The sequence below is a fragment of the Copadichromis virginalis genome, linkage group LG23 (assembly GCF_057382275.1).
Source record: "Copadichromis virginalis isolate Kocher_CV1m ecotype Utaka linkage group LG23, C_Virginalis_male_GT1.1, whole genome shotgun sequence".
Classification (NCBI taxonomy): domain Eukaryota; kingdom Metazoa; phylum Chordata; class Actinopteri; order Cichliformes; family Cichlidae; genus Copadichromis; species Copadichromis virginalis.
Window position 1 is genome coordinate 41,460,837 of NC_140639.1, and position 20,712 is coordinate 41,481,548.

General features: G+C 42.0%; 1 long non-coding RNA gene and 1 pseudogene across 2 annotated transcripts in view; one reads left to right on the top strand and one right to left on the bottom strand.

Annotated features, from left to right (window-relative positions):
• The window catches only part of LOC146681643 (uncharacterized), a 30,545-nt gene extending 13,686 nt beyond the window's left edge, over nt 1-16,859 (top strand). Inside the window, exon 2 of the long non-coding RNA XR_014918017.1 lies at nt 16,096-16,859. This is a non-coding gene — a long non-coding RNA (uncharacterized LOC146681643). The remainder of the gene's footprint in view (nt 1-16,095) is intronic.
• On the bottom strand, nt 11,668-14,784 carry LOC146681645 (uncharacterized; annotated as a pseudogene). Its single transcript, XR_014917856.1, has 3 exons — nt 14,713-14,784; nt 14,408-14,509; nt 11,668-12,143 (listed from the first exon to the last, which is right to left on the bottom strand). The product of XR_014917856.1 is annotated as an uncharacterized LOC146681645 (transcript).
• Nucleotides 16,860-20,712: the final 3,853 nt, after the last annotated feature.

The following is a 20,712-nucleotide window of genomic DNA, read 5'->3' on the forward strand; positions in this document are numbered from 1 at the left end:
TAAATCAAATATTATCATAGCACATACGTAAATCTTAATTTTTGAAGTTCTGGTTTACTATCATCATGGTTAGCAGTTATTGTTTAGTAAGCAATGGATTTTGCATCGATGAGTCACAAAACATTCTGTTCTGTTGTCATCTACTATCTAAGCACTGTCATTTCCTTGTTGACATTAAACCCTACTATCCTCAGCTGAAATTATTGGTTTAGGATTTCCCAAACTGCATTAAAGCTACATGACAGACCACTGCCCTTCTACTTTATAATCTGCAAAATGTAGTTATCATTTATAGCAAAGGTTTGTTTTCAGTGCATTTGTCAGCTTCATGTAATCAAGACTATTCAGTCCCTTTAATTAACAGAAATACTCATAGAATCCACCAAATGCTGTAAGCATAAACTTTTTGAAAACTCCAGTATTTTATTTAAACATCAGCTTGATCATTTGAGTATCGTGCTGGTACTGGACTACGATATGGTGTCCGTGATATCTTTAAATACTCTATGCACAAAACAGAACATCAAGACTTGAAGTTGAAGCACCTGATTTCCTTGGCTGATTTAAAATTTGAATTGATTAAAAATGTGTCTTCAAAGGCTTGATCTGAGTGAAGTGCTGCTCTTTAAAGCAGCATGAACACTGTTACTCATAGTTATAAACTAAAAATTATCATCAAAGACTGCAGCTGCCCTTGGCTTCACAGCAAATTTCAGCTCATTGTCAGCTTCACTGCTATCATGATTTCATTTGTAGCTGCAGCAGCCTGCTGTTTTCAGAGACAAAGCTTGTCAGAGCACCGACTGTATATAAAAGATGGCAAAGCTGCCTTGATGTCACCTATTGATTGGTTAGGTTTAAATGTTAAACTTCATCTTGCAGCTTTGAAACCAGATATCACAAGTAATGGGGGGCTAGAGACCAGTCAGTGGCGCCTTGGCACCCACCAGCGGTTTGGGAACTAGCATGAAAATGGTTGCAAAAATGTATGCAGAAAAACGTCTTGTGATTGTTTTGTTTAGTAGTAGGTAGCATGTAGTTTGCATGGAAGAAGCCAATGTGTTTGCAAATACTGACTCACTAGTAGGCAAGTGGCAGTAAACTAGAAAAAAAATGTTGACCTCGAAAGTGCAATTTTTACTTGATGACTTGATATTTTCAGTCCCTGTCACACTTCTCACAGTTTCACTAATGCTCAGAGAAAAGTGGCAAAACTACAAGCAAACACAATAATATGCTAGGGAACAAAGCTCTGTGGTTGCTAGGAGGGTCACTTACCATGACTGGGGCTTTAGTAATTGATACACAACCACTGACGTCAACCTCCAGCAACGACTTCCCAACTGGTCAAGGAAAAATAATAATTCCCTCGCAACTGGTGGTTGCCAGATGTTTACTGATTGATCTTTAGACCAAAATGACTTAGGCTCAAAATGTGGATCTGACAGAGAAACAGAGGAGGACTACAGGCTGACTGGATTGCAACTAATCAGTTACAGGGAACGTCTGCCCTAAAAGCGCACCTTGCTTATGCAACCATAATTTACAAAGTGAACCTCATGTTGTCTTCAAAAAGATCTGAAACTAGTTATTTAGACCATGAACTCATCAGGAAAGTATTTAGAAAGTCATGAGCAAGTTTCTTTTTGCAAGTAGAATGCAATGCAATGTGTGCACAAAAAGAAAAAAAAAGAAGATCATAGATTAAAAAGAAAACGGTCAAACATAGTTCACAGGTTTTTTTTGGCTTCAGTTTAGTTTCATTTAGTTTCTAGAATGTAATTCCTAGTTTTAGTTTCTCTTTTATTGTTTGAAAGTGTTTTGGTTTGGTATATTACCTTTCCAAGGAGGTTGTGGTTTTGGTAACGTTTGGATGTGTGTCATTCTTTCTGTCTGTAAACACGGTAGCTTGAAAGGTTTTGTATGAATGATGATAACTGATAACATTGTGGACATGTAGAGTGAAGTTATGTAAGTGATCCAATAAAATTTGACTTGTTACATCTTGCAGGAGCTCTCCTCTCTTCAGGAACTCACTCTGCAGGAGGGGGAGATATAGGAGAGGTGGAGGAAGATCTCAGCCTGGGCATCTATTGTCTTGTGTAGTCTGGAAGATGAGTGGATGACGGGGTGGGTGCAGTTTTCTCTGTGGTGGGGTCGGGTGGACTGTCCCGGGCTCTGTGGGGCCGGGAGGCGCTGCTGCACTAGGCCCTGGTCCAGACGGGCCTGGGCCCCCTTTCCCTGGCGGGTTGCAGAGTATGGGGGTGCCTACTGGGGTCAGCGGGGGAGCTGGCCCCAGGGAGGGGTCACTTGCCCCTCCCTTCCTTCCCTCACCATCTCCAGCTGCCTCCCTCTTCCCGCTCCACCACAATCACCCACACATGCAGGGCCTTGGGGTAAAGGTGTGTCACCAGGGTGCAGGGGAGGCATCCCCCCCTCTGTTCCCTTCTGGCTGCCTGTGCCTCAATTTTATCCCACAACTTAGACATTCACATTACTCACACTCTCATTACACATACATATAGGATCTTGGGGGTGGGCACTCTACACGGAATCCAAAAGACCATCAGGGTGTATACCTCACCCCTGGCGTTGTTGCCCACCTCTCAATTTTAAATACACGTAGACATTGAGGGCTAGCAGGAGGGACCATGCGCTTACCTGCTGCTCTCTGGCAGGTAGCTCCATGCCCTCCTGGGTTTTAAATGCACCTTAGAACACACATGCATCAACACTACAATGAGCGGGTGGAGGGAGGTTTGGAGTCTTCACACACCCCCGTTCTCTGCGGCCTGCTGGAGCGGGGGGCTGGGAGGAGGAGTTGGCCATCCGATTGGGGTCTGGAATGTGGGGCCTCCCTGCTGCTGCCGAGCCAGGACAGTCTGCTTCTCTCCACCCCAGGGAAAAGGGTAACACTACCTGGGTCTGGGTGCAGTTTCCCCCTCCAGATGCAAGGGTACCTATACCTGGGGTATAGAGTACGCTTGGGGAGTGTGATTGTGTGTACAGTGTCTCTTTATGTCTGTCTCCACGTTGGGTGAGTGTTGAGTAATTGCATATGAGAGCATGAGGGTGGGAATGGATGTATCTGTGTGTGCCTGTATGTCTGTGTCTATATGTCAGGTCGGGTATCAGACGCCACCTCTCTAGGGACATCTCAGGCCCTCCATGGTATGGAGGCCTATCTCCCCCCACCACTTCCCCTGCCAGTGGCAGACGCCTGCAGATATCGGTGCGTTGGTGGTTCTTTGTGTCTGGGGATGGGCGTCCGTGTATCCACCGGCTCACTCCTTGGTGGCTGCTTGTCGGGGCCTGGAGCCTGGGGCTTGCTTGGGCCACTTCGGGGGTCGGGTGCCCTCGGCCTCTCGGCCTGGGGCTCAGTCACTCAGGCACAGCTGGCTGTCGGCGGAGCTCACGGGCACGTCACTGCAACCCCCCCTGGCTTCTGCTCCGCGGCTGCTGAGTGACCCCTCATCTGGGGCTCTCCTCAGCTCTTTCTGGGACAGTGGCGCGGCTGCCCCTCTGTTGGTCTTCCTTGGTCTCTTGTGTTCTGGGGGCCTCTGGATGTCTGGAGTCTTGATCTCCTTCATACCTGCTTCATGCCCTGGAGGACTGCGCTGTGGCTCCCCACACCCTCTAGCACAGACCTTCCCAAAGTGTGGGGCCCGCCCCCTGGGGGGGGCGTAGAGCCATTGCAGGGGGGGCGCGGGATGAAAAGGGAAAAAAACAAAACAACGCTTGGACACTGCTAGCACGGGGCGCCCACAGAAACGCAAAGCAGGAGATGAAGCATCGCTGAATATGTTTCCAAACCAACTTCATTCTAAGCCAAAGACTAAAAAATATGGTGAAGCATATCTTCCCTTTGCTTTCACCTGCACAAGTGCCGAGGTAGGTCTCCCCTGTAGAATTGGTTTTCCCTGCGTTGGGAGCAGCGCTGGGCTGTTCAAATCACAGACAAACAATATCCCACAGTTGTTTATGTTTTTAAACCCATTTTGCACAGAGAGGCATTTTTTGAAAAATGCATTGATAGCAATGTTGAATATTATTACACATGAAAAAATAAACAACTACAGTAAAATAATCACACCGTGACACCTCTGCCTTTCTAAATGGAGGGACAGTAACTGCGTGTGTAAGCATATAAAACCTGAAGATAGTCAGACTAACAGTAACAGTAAAGGGAGTGCAGAATTATTAGGCAAATGAGTATTTTGTCCACATCATCCTCTTCATGCATGTTGTCTTACTCCAAGCTGTATAGGCTCGAAAGCCTACTACCAATTAAGCATATTAGGTGATGTGCATCTCTGTAATGAGAAGGGGTGTGGTCTAATCACATCAACACCCTATATCAGGTGTGCATAATTATTAGGCAACGTCCTTTCCTTTGGCAAAATGGGTCAAAAGAAGGACTTGACAGGCTCAGAAAAGTCAAAAACAGTGAGATATCTTGCAGAGGGATGCAGCAGTCTCAAAATTGCAAAGCTTCTGAAGCGTGATCATCGAACAATCAAGCGTTTCATTCAAAATAGTCAACAGGGTCGCAAGAAGCGTGTGGAAAAACCAAGGCGCAAAATAACTGCCCATGAACTGAGAAAAGTCAAGTGTGCAGCTGCCAAGATGCCACTTGCCACCAGTTTGGCCATATTTCAGAGCTGCAACATCACTGGAGTGCCCAAAAGCACAAGGTGTGCAATACTCAGAGACATGGCCAAGGTAAGAAAGGCTGAAAGACGACCACCACTGAACAAGACACACAAGCTGAAACGTCAAGACTGGGCCAAGAAATATCTCAAGACTGGTTTTATGGACTGATGAAATGAGAGTGAGTCTTGATGGGCCAGATGGATGGGCCCGTGGCTGGATTGGTAAAGGGCAGAGAGCTCCAGTCCGACTCAGACGCCAGCAAGGTGGAGGTGGAGTACTGGTTTGGGCTGGTATCATCAAAGATGAGCTTGTGGGGCCTTTTCGGGTTGAGGATGGAGTCAAGCTCAACTCCCAGTCCTACTGCCAGTTTCTGGAAGACACCTTCTTCAAGCAGTGGTACAGGAAGAAGTCTGCATCCTTCAAGAAAAACATGATTTTCATGCAGGACAATGCTCCATCACACGCGTCCAAGTACTCCACAGCGTGGCTGGCAAGAAAGGGTATAAAAGAAGAAAAACTAATGACATGGCCACCTTGTTCACCTGATCTGAACCCCATTGAGAACCTGTGGTCCATCATCAAATTTGAGATTTACAAGGAGGGAAAACAGTACACCTCTCTGAACAGTGTCTGGGAGGCTGTGGTTGCTGCTGCACACAATGTTGATGGTGAACAGATCAATACACTGACAGAATCCATGGATGGCAGGCTTTTGAGTGTCCTTGCAAAGAAAGGTGGCTATATTGGTCGCTGATTTGTTTTTGTTTTGTTTTTGAATGTCAGAAATGTATATTTGTGAATGTGGAGATGTTATATTGGTTTCACTGGTAAAAATAAATAATTGAAATGGGTATATATTTGTTTTTTGTTAAATTGCCTAATAATTATGCACAGTAATAGTCACCTGCACACACAGATATCCCCCTAAAATAGCTAAAACTAAAAACAAACTAAAAACTACTTCCAAAAACATTCAGCTTTGATATTAATGAGTTTTTTGGGTTCATTGAGAACATGGTTGTTGTTCAATAATAAAATATTCCTCAAAAATACAACTTGCCTAATAATTCTGCACTCCCTGTATTTTGTCTCTATCTGCCATTCTGCAATTCATCCCATGTAAACAATAGCGTGGCGCACAGCATAACGTGAAAAAAGGCACATACCTTTGATGTTGTGATGAACTCTGTATTCCTCGTCCACACGTAAAAGCAAAAAAAGGAGTTTCAAAAAATGTCCGTTTTCGGTGATTCGAAAAGTCATTTACGTGTGGACGAAACAGCTGCGTGTTCAAAAATACCTGTGTAGGTGCGGACGTAGCCTAAAAGAGTTAGTAGTTTATTTTATTACTACCTGTCATTTATTGCAGATTACTTGTATTTGCTTAATTGTTTACTAAATGTTTGAGGTGTGAAATAAACCGCAATGGAGCAAAATATGACTGTGTGTGGTTGGATGATGTGTTTGTGTTTGCGTGCGCGCGTGTGCGTGCGAGAAAGGGGGGACGCGAACATTTTTCTTGCAAAACAGGAGGGGGGCCTAGCAAAAACATTTTGGGAACCACTGCTCTAGCAGATCATTACATGAAGGAACCTTTTAAAAACAAGCACGCTCACAGGTGTACACACGGGTGCTCACACACACAAACTACACCCTTTTTGGCTCCTACCTCAAAGCACACTGTGCGCTGTCGATCTTACATGCTGCACAATAATGTTTAATATTTAGTATTTACTGTTACATTCCCATAGATCATCGAGATGTTGTTTATTATGTTGCCTTTTTTTTCTTTCTTCTGCTTGTTTTCTCTTTTTTCTTTCTCAACAGGTGATCCAGGTGATTGATTAAAAAAAGAAAAAAAATTTGGCTTGCATTCATCAAGTTCTTCAAGGTCAACTTAATGATTTATTGGTCGAAAATTGAGTGAAAAGCCTGATAACTTGGAAACTATGATTCTTTCAAGTGTGGTGCGTATTTGTCAACACAAAGAAAGTGCTATATAACGATTTAAAATATCATGTCACATGTGACCTCTGACCTCTCCTTCAAGGTCAAATAAGGGCACATTTTTGTGATCTGTGACAGTACGCTTAAACTCCTACTACCTTTTGTTGTATTGGCAACATTTACGAATGATGCTGGTACATGGGGATTGTAACTATACCATTATAATTTATATTCAAATTTTATGTCATATCTGCCTTTTAAGGCGACCCCAAAGATATATCTTTAAAGAAAGCATTGTGACGATAACAAAAATGAATCCACGGGAATAAAAATAACAATAACAAATAATTTAACTCAAAATTATGTAAAGTGTGTTAAAATGGGTTTCACAAAAGGGCTTTCCTGTAGTTTTTTTCCCCTTCGTGTTAGTTAGTTTTGTCAAATCTTCCCTTTAAAAAAAGAAATGCAAGAATGTTTTTCTACAACCACTTTAGTTTTAATTAACAGCAAACTAGAAGTGACCTTGGGAAGTATAAATAAGCAAATGCTTGCCAACAGGTTTGCCTTATCAACCTTAAAGGTTAATTAGGCTCTTTATCCCGCTCTGTTGTGCTAACATTTTTATTCAGCGCTGGTTTGATACCCTTACTTATCCTTCTTCTATTTTATCCACAAAGACATTGTTGGCTTTAATGAAAGATTCCTGACGGCCTAATTGCCGCTGTTGAAGCTAATTATGCAAATTTAAACATGCTGTCAACTTCCTAACATTTTACCGGTGCCACTCTTGTCAGCTCGTGATGGTGCCATCAGTTAGTTAAGCGGGCGTCTCTGATGTACACTGTCTGAATCCGCCCATAATGAATCTGTGTGGTCACGATTCGCGGAGACTGGATTGAGAGACTTTCTTGCGCCATACTTTCTTTTTTACTTTTAAGCGTGTGGGTGTTCATGCTAGTTTCATAGCCTTGAGATTAATTACATCAGCTTTCTATTGTGCTGGTAAATAATGCACCATGCTTCTCTTTGAGACAAGAGGGATAACACAGGGGGGAACTTTATAGCAAAAACTCAGACAAAATGTTTTCTTGTTCATTTTTTTTAACCGCTTAAAGGGAATTCATTTATTCATGGATTTCACTTGTGCAGTTTAACATTTTATTTTCTGTGCAGCTTCTTCTTTTTTTTTTTAATGTTTGTATCAACATTCACCTTCCCGGGGCCAAGGATTCTGGTTTGCGGCCGATGTGGATAGCTGAGTTCATTTTTGTGTTGCTCTTTCAGGACACATCACAGGACAGCGAGCCAAATAGTGTTTTAGTTCAGGCTGTACATCAATGTGCCATCACATACTCCAATTCTGGTCCTCTGCCCTCGAGCTCTTAGAATTAAATATTACTCTATGCACTGCGCAGGCTCATGGAAAAGTAAGTTAGGATTCTAACGGTGTCCCCTTTTTTTTTACTGTGATAGCTTGACCTTGTGGGGTCTTGCGAAGCATAGATGGGAGCTGTAAAATAAACATCTAAAAAAGTAAGAACCTCTGCCATAAATACCAGGCTTTAATCTGTCTGAATCCCATTGCAATGGCAAACAAAAAGCACCACCATTTTTTCCCCCCTCGCTCATGGAGAAACTCAACCCTCTTAAGCTCATTCAAATTTCATCCCTCTCAAGTTTTGCCTTGAGTCTCGTTTTCACTGTCCAGGGATTGAGAGCTGCCATCTGTCTGGGTCATCCACGCTCGCCTGCAAACTTTTGACTCAGGAGGCTTTTTTTCTTTTTTTGATCACATACACACACACACACACACACACACACACACACACACACACACACACACACAGTCTCTTGGCTTATTGATATTCAAATAACCCTCACAGGGGATTTTCAAAGCACTGCTAAAAGATGCATTAGCTGAAGAGAAAATGGGATTCTTTTTCTCAATTTTACAACCTAGTATCTCAATCTGGAAGGGTTTTAGATCAGGACAACGCTTATGATTAGGTTTTCCATTACCATTTAGGAAAGAATAGTATAAGTAGTAATGGCAGCCCAAAGGATTTTTTTCTTCTTCTTAAATCTGTGTACCCAAAAAAGGTTCAAAAGAAACAAATTAAAAAAACAAAGCAAAACACATGTATGTTATACTAGAAATTGAGTTTTGCACTTTTTTGATAAATAGTTCGCAGCTGGATGGTGGAAATTGAGTGCTTTACTGGAGGAACATTATTAAATACTGGAAAAGCAATTTGAAACTTTGGTAAGGCTGTATAGGTTGTCTCTTGGCACTCTGCTTGCTCTCACAGGTTAAATAATAATTATAAATTGGCCATCGGTGTAAATGTGAGGGTAATTACGTGTTTGTTGCCTCTGTTGATCTGATGATGTTGGGTGTACAGTGCCTCTAGCCTAATGTCAACAGGGATACACTTCAGCCCTTCTGCAAAAGGGAAAATGTTATATTTTAAATTCTTGGACTCTACTAAAGTAAATATGCTTGATTCACAGTTCAAAATAATCCCTGTTTTATCTGCACTGGGCCTTGGTCCAGCCCCTCAGTTCATCAACTGTGTGAAACTGTCTGAAACAAGCTGTTTTAGCTCCCTTCCCTCTCTATTCTGCGCCACAAAAACACATTTAATTCATAGACAATATAAAAATGGACATTGCTAGCTAGTTTGTAAAGTCCCATTTTGAAACCTGGAGATGAGCACTTTAGATCTTGGATCCAAAAACTCAGATGTGATGAGGAAGGGCAGGTCTGATTGGGAAACTGCATGCTCACTGGCTAATAACTTATGACTTACAACGTTTTAGCCAGTGAGTATGCCTTTAATTGGACGGCGTCAACGCGTTAATGAGCTAGGTGGACGACGTGCAGCCCGACGCACGAGGCAATCCGCGGTAACTCATTAACAGAGATTCGCTCGTTAAGTCATTTTAACGAGATTAATGTTGACAGCACTACTTTTAATATCATTTTGAAACATGGTATAACCAAGAATTACAAAAATAACTTATTTCTTTTATTCAGTATGTTTAAACGTGAGTGATTGAGCCCTGAACTCAGCAGGAAAGTGTTTACAGAGGTCAAAACAGAAAGACATTTTCTCATAGACTTCTATAGGACTGGAAGTCTATTTGCAACCACAGCTAAAAGGACGATTAAGGTCACTGAAATAAAAAAAAAAGAAAGCTTTCTAATGTTTTTATTTAACACTGGTATCCACAACAGCACATTATTAATATTTGGCTCTCTTCCACAGTGTGTCCTTTGTCCTATCTCCCTCCTCTCTCCCCAACCAGTCGTGGCAGCTAAGCTTGGTTCTGCTGGAGGTTTCTTTCTCTTAACTCATTCACTGCCAGCCATTGGCAGTGAATGAGTTAAACCCATTGACCCATTCACTGCCATTGACGGCTATAGACGTCAATGGCAGTGAATGAGTTAAAAGGGAGTTTTTTCCTTCCCACTGTCACCAAGTGCTTTCTCATAGCGGAAGTGGTTTCAAAAAGGTATATGATGCATACGACAATTAGTACACACAGGAAAACGTTAAACTGTCAAAAGTCAATGTAGTGTCCGCTGCCTGCCTATCAACCCCTGTGTAAGGGGGATTTTGTTTTTATCTCTGTATTTTTTTATTGCTAATAATACAATTTGAAGCTGAGAACAACTTGATTACCAAAAAATAAATCAGTTCCTGAGAACTTACACTTTCAAAATACCAGTGGCAACACCGGCAGCCTTGGCAGTGACAGAGTGGTTGTTATTAGAGTTCAAAAGGACAAACAGTCAAACTTCTCTTTATTGAGTCAGATGGAAAAAAGAAGCTGCAGAGGGCTTGTCATCCATTGCCATGACGGCAAGTAGAGATTCAGGTTGAGATATTAAAAGGATTTGCTAGGCTTTTTTATTTAGCTCTGATTTACATCTTTGCGGTTCTCTATCTGTGAACATGATCTTGGCAAGGTGAGGAGTATAACATCCTTTTAACGGGAAAAGCTGGATCAGGCTCAGGGAGGGGCACCAACTGGTCTGTGGCAACCAGTTGGGACATGAGGGAAAAGCGTAGAGAGAAAAGCAGAAACTACAAACAACATAGGAGAGACGTAGACAGATAGCCGGCGACTGGTAATAACATATCAGGAAAAAGCAGCTCCGCAACCAGAGTTACCTGCAGAAAGGAACAGGGAGAGAGGAGAGACAGGCTTATGTCACGTAATGGTGATATATAAGTGCACAGAGAGTGAAAGAGGAGAGTAGTGGCGAGGTGCCCAGTGCCCTTGGCAACATGACTGGGGATGGTTAAAGGTCAAGATATGAAAAGAAAGTTTTAAGTACATTCTTAGAAATACATAGAGTGGCTCCTAAACCTACACTAGGAGCTGGTTCTACACTCAAAAAAATCTGTTGTTGGATGAACACAATTTAATCATGGCACCCTTTTTGCACACAATTTAATTAACTGAGGGGCATTTAGCATTTGGTGGTTTAATGTAATCAGATTACGTTGGATCAACATAGTATACTTACATTGATTTGAAGTGATTTATTTAAGTATGTAGAGTGAAATTTGTTTTAATTCATTCTACACAAGTTAAAAAGTTTAGGAAAACAATTAAATCTTGTTGTTTGAACAACTATATTGTTAATCAAGGCAATTACTGCAAGTCTTGCTTAAAACATGCTAGCAAGCAAAATGGACACAATAATACATTGAACTTAACAGGTGGCAGTGGTCTTAAACTTTACAGGCCCTTGACACATGAACACAACATAGTAACAGTGCAGCTAAAAACAACAATGAACATTTCTTTGCCGTTTCAATGCAGTTTCTGTAAAATGTTAACTTTGTTCTACAAAGGAGAAAAAAAAAAGAGAAAAGGGGGGGGCACTAAAGCACTCCAGTGATATCTCCATTCAACACATGACAGCATTATGGTATGTGTGAATTAGTACCTATACTACAAACTCAAAATTAAATGAAAAATAATTAACAGAACAGTACTTCTGTCAGTACTTCTGATCCATTTTGATCCAAGGACAAACAAAAATCATCTGCAGTGCTGTATAAAAGGTGAATTGCCCAACAGAGAGAATCCAAAAACTTAAAAAATATATTTTTTAAATGAAAGAAAAACATATAAACAACTCAAATATTAACATTATATATTGGAAATCACCATTGCACCAATGAACCATTCATGACCTATCAGTCATTTTCAAGTGCTCTCACCCCATAAGCTTGTTTTTCCAGAAACTGTGCCTTTGAAGAGAGCTTTTGTCCATCAAGATATAAAAGTATCTTCTGGAGGACTTCAAAGGTGCATTTAAGTTCTGGTGGGTAGCTCAGGTTCAAACAGTATGTGAGTCCAAACAACAGAGCACATGCTTGTGCAATGTTACCCAAATCAGTGTTAGCGTCCACACCCTCAATCAGGACACCAACGTCCTCTTCAGGTTCAGCACCCTCCTTCTGGATGACGTACACCCCCATCACAGTTTGCTCCATGCAGCTTTTTGCCTCACTGTCCGTATCCTACATGAAAAAATATAAGACAACAAAGTAAAATTTAAGAGAGTGTTTAAACAACTGTTTCTATGCTGTTCATAAAATCCAAGTAGTCAAAGTAATAAACAGAAAATTACACCACTAAAGTAGTTGTTAGTAATTACTCCAATACATAAATTATAAAATACACCTCTCATGTCAAAAGAGGTGGCATAAAACTGAACAGGATGGAGGTGGACCCCTGCCTGGTGGCTTGGATCTCCGACTACCTCACCGACAGACCACAGTACGTCAGGCTGAAGGACATCACGTCTGACACAGTGGTCAGCAGCACAGGAGCACCACAGGGAACTGTGCTGTCCCCTCTTCTCTTCACCCTGTACACCTCTGACTTCTGCTACAACTCTGAATTATGCCATATTCAGAAGTTTGCAGATGACACGGCCATCATGGGGTGTATCTGGGATGATCAGGAAGAGGAGTACAGAAGTCTGGTGAGGAACTTTGTCGCATGGAGTCACACAAACCACCTGCAACTCAACACCTCAAAGACTAAGGAACTGGTTGTGGACTTCGGGAGGTCCAGAGAAGGTCCACTGCCAGTTCAGATAGAGGGGGAGGAGGTGGAGGTGGTCAACAAGTACAAGTACCTCGGGCTGTGGGTGGACAATAAACTGGACTGGTCATGCAACACAGAGCACCTGTATAAAAAAGCCCAAAGCCGACTGTACTTCCTCAGGAGGCTGAGGTCTTTTAACATCTGCAGGAAGCTCCTGAGGATGTTTTACCAGTCAGTGGTTGCTGGAGTACTTTTCTATGCTGTGGTGTGCTGGGGGAGCAGCACAGCAAAGAGGGACTCATCCAGGCTGGAGAAACTGATCAGGAGGGCTAGCTCTGTGGTCGGCATGAAGCTGGACACTCTGGTGACAGTGGCAGAGAAAAGGACATTAAAGAAACTGATGGACATTATGGACAATGCTGGGCATCCTCTGCACACGGCCATAAACAATCAGAAGAGTCTGTTCAGTGACAGGTTGCTTCTCCCCAAGACAAGAACTAACAGACTTAAAAACTCCTTTGTCCCACACGCCATCAGACTGTTTAACTCCTCTCTGGAGGGGAGAGGGAGGGGAAACAGGAGGACAAAGGAGGGGGGAACAACTAAGCTGTAGTGCCTCTGCACCTCACTGTACAATACCTTGTGCAATACTTTTTGTAAATAGTCAACAGTGCAATAGACTCAATACTTGAAATGTGCAATTCACTTGTATTTTTATTTTTTATTCCTATTTATTCTATTTATCCCCTTTGTATATTTTATTTATATTTGTCTCTGTATTTATATGTGTGTGTGTGTGTGTGTGTGTGTGTGTGTGTGTGTGTGTGTGTGTGTGTGTGTGTGTGTGTGTGTATATATATATAACAGTTCTGTAACTGTAACTTCGGTCGTTGCTGTGCTTTTTTTGGAAGTCGAATTTCCCAGAGGAACCCACCCGAGGGATTAATAAAGTTCTATCTTATCTTATCTTATCTTATCTTATAATTGACCTCTCACCGGCCCCTCCCCCGAAAGGGCCATTGTCCAAATACACATTATAGCAACCGTTACTGTGTCTGACAAACATTAACCTCAAGCAAGATGGTGAAGCAGTGTGCCCACCGATACGGCGAGAGATTGTGTCTGGAGGAGTTGTGTTCTTTCCATTCACAAAGTCAAAAACAACGTGAATGGATTAAACAGTGTGGATGGCCCCACTCCCAGGTAAATGTACCGAACATTATGAAGCATGTCTGCTCGCACATTTGGGTACCCGTTGGTGCGCAGAGGAAACCATTTGTTTGTTGGACATAGCAAGAGTAACTTAGGGGAACAGGACTCGGGAAAAGGCTAACTCAGCTGCTAAAATAAAACAGGTATAGAAGTGTTAGTACTAAACAGCTCAAAGTTCATAGACATTTCTATTTACAAATACTGATGACCATAGCAATGAAAAAACAACAGGACTTGTTTTAATCCAAGTACAGATTCAAAAGCAATATTGTCTTGATGCATGTTAAATGCATTGTATGTTTGTGTATCTAGTTCAACTACGGGATGCATAAATTTCTTTCCTTCCAATACCAAATTCCAGAAATTCTTTATTGCAACGCTTAATGCTGTTTGGTATTCAAGACATCCTTTCCCCAATACCAGGTGTCTTGTTGCTAATCTCAAAATTTTAATTTTAACAATTTGCATTTGAGGCAACGTCACAATTTGTATGAGAATGTTACAGTCAACATGCTGTCACAGTGACTCACCAAGTCTCCTTTATTAACTTCTCATAGTCTTCGTTTAGGTAGATGCACAAAGACTTCAAGATGCATGCTCGTCTGGTATGGATGTTGTCATGCTGGAGAGGAGGAGGAGATAATATGAGCCAAAACCAGGCTGTTTTTCTTAAAGCTAGGGTAATCAGTTAAGTTGCATAATTATTCTTTAGGTTAGAACCTGGCATGTACCATTTGTTAAGCCGAAACAAAATTGACAACTTCATCTCCAAATAAAAGTTATTTTTGCTGCCTATGACATCGTCTACTCAATCCTAATACAAACCTTGGAGATGGCAAGCATGAGACCTCTTATTTTCTTTCCAGGTGTCCCTCCTTTGCTCAGAAAGATTTCCATTAAGCGTGGCGTGTACTGGTCAAGCTCATCAAAGAAAGTAGATAGCAGAGGCTTTGTGGTGATTCGCAAAAACTCCTTCTTTTCCTCTGACCTCGTGTTTATGCTCTTTTTCCCCATGCACTAGCGTTCAAGTCAATTCGAAGGATGCAGCCCCTGAATTTGGACACAGCTAATATTTAGCAACTCGTGCACGCTAGTTTAACTTGCCTTACTGCGAGAGGCCGAATGCTTAAAAAAAGGAGAGAGAAAGAAAGAAAGAAGAAATGCAAATGATAATAAAAAAAAGTGAAGAAAGACCATGTCTTGCAATAACCATCATTTAAAACCAAAGTGAATGCTAACATAGCTAGGTAAAAGTTCAATGAGACAACCATACTAGCTTTAGCTAACTTCATTTACTTTGAAAGTGAATTACAAACGTGTTAAATATTGAATTAAACATATCAATAACCGCTAAAAACACTATAAGACTAACTGCAAAAACGGGTAACAAAAAAAATGAAAAACAATGAAGTGGAAATGCTAATAATAATATAAATATAGCCGGAGCGGATTATAAATCAGGTATTAGACGGTACGGATTGGCACGGTCTAATACCCGATTTTCACTGTATTTGCTCCACTCCCGCTGTCTAATGACAACTTACACATTTGGAATTAAAAACATTGTTAAACAATTAACGGACGGAACAACTTCGTTTGACTAAGATATTTTCAGTTATTTATTTCTTACCTGTATTGTGGAAGATTCCGCAGAGGGAAACGGCAGTTCACTGAACACATTTAACTTTCTCCACATTCCCGCCTCTTCACTTCTGGGAAGTTTGAGCATGTGCACTAGGCATCGGTTTTAGAGTTGTTGATTTAAAATAATTACATTTAATTGAACTGAAGAATGCAAATCTAGTTCATTAAACCTTTTATTATTTTATGTTAAACCAATAACTGATAATGATTTAAAAACCTAAACTCAATATGCTCATGTTAAATAGACAAATGTCTGTTGAATTAATCAAACAACTGCCTTAGTTGACTTTTTTGAGTGTAGGCTCCATTGGGATAATAGAGTACAACAAAGTCTTTATGATACAAACAAATAAGATTATTTCTGTCTTTATACTGCAGGCTTTTTAACAACAGGCAGATCAGACTGGTTCTGTTTTAGCAAAGCACGAAGCCTCAGTCTATCTTAGAACTTTTGAACAAAGTTGGACTAAACAATCTGAGAAACTGTTAAAGAGTGGACTGTGCCTGTCTATAAATACACTGTGGGGACTGGGTGTTCCCCAACACCGTTAGCTTGTTATTAAGTGTGCCTATGCGAAGGCACACTTATTACTATTGCTCGGATTTATTATTATTATTATTATTATTAAGTGTGCCTATGCGAAGGCACACTTATTACTATTGCTCGGATTTATTATTATTATTATTATTATTCTTTTTCCGCCTGAAATTTTGGACCTTAACTCGCCCCACAGTTTTGAGACAAGGTTCACATATGATATATCATTGTGTGCGGCTGGAGCTGGAATGAGTTGCTATGACTTTTGGTGTTTATTACTTCTATAGTTTTTTAAATATGAATATTTTAATGCAAGTTTTTTCCCATTGAAATGAATGGAGAACAAGAAAACTTCATTTGTGGTGTGCTGGCTCACTCTAGTGGTATGTCGGGAGTAATGCGAGGCGGCCGCTGTGTCCCTGTGGACGCTTTTATTTTGTATAACTACCGGAAGTAGTTCCTGTGTACTGACGCTAGCTGGGTAGCTAGCGCCGCGTCGCTTAAAAAGCAGCCGGGCTTGTCTTAAACTTAAGAGGCTGACACTCGCTAAACCACCCGATCGCTCGCCAAGCGACTGTTTCACACTGGACTTATTTTTCGTTTATATGGGCCGATGATGCTGGTCGATGAGGAAAAACTAACTGAGTTGTTTGGTGGTGGCTAACGCGGAGCTAGCTAGCCACCGGTATGTGTCTCTTTCCCCTCATATGTGGGGAAAGAAACATGTGAGGCGGCCGCCGATCGACCGGTTTTCAGGTGAGAATGTAGGTGTGTAAACGTCAAATATCTGCTCGTTTTGTCAAAACATCCCATATTAGCAACAGATTTCTCACGATGTTGCTGCTAGCCGGCTAGCTAGTTTGGCCGGCCGGCTAGCTAGCTCGGCTAGCTAGCGCCGCTTCGCTCAAAAGCACCCAGGCTTGGCTTTCAGTGAGGCGTCTCTAACTCCTTTCACCCCCGATCGCTCCGCAAACAGTCTTTGTCTTAGCTGGACTTATTTTTCGTTTATATGGGCCGATGATGCTGGTCGATGTGGAAAAAATAACTGAGTTGTTCATATACCGGTGGCTAGCTAGCTCCGCGTTAGCCACCGGTATATGTCTCTTCCCCTCGTATGCGGGGAAAGAAACACCGATCGACCGGTGGTGGCTAACGCGGAGCTCAATCGTGGATAAGGGAAACCCAATGCAGGAGAAGCAGGCGGCTGGTGAACTGAATTTCAGGTAAGACGTTATTAACTGCACTCTATTTGGGTCAGATATAAACCGAGTTTAGGTGTAGTTTATTTTCGTTGTGCTGACAGTTACAATAACTGTACTGCGTGCTAGCTAGCACGACGGAGTTTCTATACAGCTGTGCGCGCTAAGTTACTGATTTTGAACTTTATGACAGCCTCCCCTATTTTCAGGCGAGAATGTAGGGGTGTAAACTTCAAATATCTGCTCGTTTTATCAAGAAGTCCCATATTTTATCAAGAAGTCCCATATCTCTCACGATGTTACTGCTAGTGCCGCATGGCAGCTAGCTGGCTAGGGCGGCTTGGCTGACACCTAGGCCGGGCTGACTGATACCCAGGCCGGCTCACGCTCTCGTTTCACCGCCGCATGGCGGCTAGCTGGCTAGCGCGGCTTGGCTGCCACCCAGGTCGGGCTGGCTGACACCCAGGCTGGGCTGGCTGACACCCAGGCCCGCTCACGCTCTCGTGTCACCCCTAGTCTTTCGTGATGACTCTTGGTTGACTGCTGGACTTATTTTTCATTTATATGGGCTGGTGATTCGGTATGAGTGTCCGGTGAACTGAATGTCAGGTAAGACGTTATGTATATTTAAGGTAGTGACTGGAATAAGTCACAAGGTGTCGCTGTTGAGCTGCATATATGTTGTAAATTTTAGCAATTTTGACCATTTGTCCTCTGCAGGACACCGTAGTTCAGATTTCTCGTTCGCGCTCTCGTGTCACCCCTAGTCTTTCGTGATGACTCTTGGTTGACTGCTGGACTTATTTTTCATTTATATGGGCTGGTGATTCGGTATGAGTGTCCGGTGAACTGAATGTCAGGTAAGACGTTATGTATATTTAAGGTAGTGACTGGAATAAGTCACAAGGTGTCGCTGTTGAGCTGCATATATGTTGTAAATTTTAGCAATTTTGACCATTTGTCCTCTGCAGGACACCGTAGTTCAGATTTCTCGTTCGCGTGGGCGCCATCTTGGTTCAGTGTTTACTGTGATGTGCAAAGGTAAGCACTGTCAGTGGCGAACTGCATTGGTTTTGTTTAAAAATAAGTGTTCCACTGTGTAAAATAGCGGTTTGTCATTTAAGCCGAGCATATATTTTGTTTATTGAGAGGTTCATGTATTGTCTGATGAGAGTATGAGACAAAGATATACTTTTCTTTCTTACTCTCATATAAAATATTTAGCTTTTATTAAATAGTTATCTGAATCTTACAACCAAAGTTTGTATAATAATACACAAGATTGGCTGTAGACCATTGTTAATCATTCAGGTCTGCAGTGCCGCTGCAGGGGAGGTGGACCCACCTCAGCGGCATCTGCAATCACGCCTCTCAGGTGTAAAGTCTGTGCTCTCTCTGCTTTTTTTTTTTTTTTTTTTTTTGTGTATGTGTCGGGCTATGAGATGAAAAGCTACAGCCGGCTGTGTGGGTACAGCAACTATGTGTGAAAAGTGGTCCATAACGTAATGCTTCAAAGTGTGTTCATGCAAACATTGTCGGTTCTGCTTATGAACCTCTGCGCACAGCGTCTACAAATTGGGGCTGTACGAAGTCACCTCATCTTTACACAAAACCGTAAGCTGTCATCTGTGAGGCGCGAGCGGTGTTTGGTTTTACCATAGTTCATGGTGGAGAATGGCTGCTCTGCTGAGTTTTGCTCTCTGTAGCCGTTTGAATGGCAAACTATACTGATTAGCGGCGGCATAGGCACACTTAAAATTTCTTCAGAAATTTTCGCTTTCTAGTTATTATTATTCTTTTTCCGCCTGAAATTTTGGACCTTAACTCGCCCCACAGTTTTGAGACAAGGTTCACATATGATATATCATTGTGTGCGGCTGGAGCTGGAATGAGTTGCTATGACTTTTGGTGTTTATTACTTCTATAGTTTTTTAAATATGAATATTTTAATGCAAGTTTTTTCCCATTGAAATGAATAGAGAACAAGAAAACTTCATTTGTGGTGTGCTGGCTCACTCTAGTGGTATGTCGGGAGTAATGCGAGGCGGCCGCTGTGTCCCTGTGGACGCTTTTATTTTGTATAACTACCGGAAGTAGTTCCTGTGTACTGACGCTAGCTGGGTAGCTAGCGCCGCGTCGCTTAAAAAGCAGCCGGGCTTGTCTTAAACTTAAGAGGCTGACACTCGCTAAACCACCCGATCGCTCGCCAAGCGACTGTTTCACACTGGACTTATTTTTCGTTAATATGGGCCGATAATTCCTTTATTCTAGTGGTATGCCGGGAGTGGTGCGGCCTATTCGGATTAACGTAATGATGACACTATCAACGGCGCGCGTCAGTCCGCCCCTCCTCCAGTTTGAAATTGACCTGAGAAGACACCGTAGCGTATGCTGGACCCGCATGCATCTGTCCACCTCTCCTCCGTTTTGAAATTGACACTTGAACGTCATTTTCTGAAGTATTCGGAACAACAGTGTAAGGTTTGACAAGGTAAGTGTATCTCTCTCTCTCCGGTTCGAAATTTAGCTTTGAAAGTGATTTTTTTAATGTGTCTGGGTGATTCTTTGTCGTGGTCATGTTCGGCACATGCTAAAGCTAGTTAGCGGGTATTCAGCCGAGGTCTACAAAATGATGGTATCTACAAATGAGGTATCTACAAAATGATGGTGTGGTTAGCACTTGGATGTAACTTTATTCCAGAGGTATCGTTTGTAATTAAAACTTTTAAGAAGCGAAGTGATTTTTTTTTTTTTGTATGTGTATCTTGGCGATCGCATTTCACGCCCTTTGTCTCGGTGGTGGCTAGCTAGCGGATATTGAGCATAGGTAAGCCTCTCCGGCTTGAAAATGACTTTGAAAGTGATTTTCTGTGTCTGGACGCTGATATCTACAAAATGATGGTGTGGTTAGCACTTGGATGTAACTTTATTCCAGAGGTATCGTTTGTAATTAAAACTTTTAAGAAGCGAAGTGATTTTTTTTTTGTATGTGTATCTTGGCGATCGCATTTCACGCCCTTTGTCTCGGTGGTGGCTAGCTAGCGGATATTGAGCATAGGTAAGCCTCTCCGGCTTGAAAATGACTTTGAAAGTGATTTTCTGTGTCTGGACGCTGATATCTACAAAATGATGGTGTGGTTAGCACTTGGATGTAACTTTATTCCAGAGGTATCGTTTGTAATTAAAACTTTTAAGAAGCGAAGTGATTTTTTTTTTGTATGTGTATCTTGGCGATCGCATTTCACGCCCTTTGTCTCGGTGGTGGCTAGCTAGCGGATATTGAGCATAGGTAAGCCTCTCCGGCTTGAAAATGACTTTGAAAGTGATTTTCTGTGTCTGGACGCTGATATCTACAAAATGATGGTGTGGTTAGCACTTGGATGTAACTTTATTCCAGAGGTATCGTTTGTAATTAAAACTTTTAAGAAGCGAAGTGATTTTTTT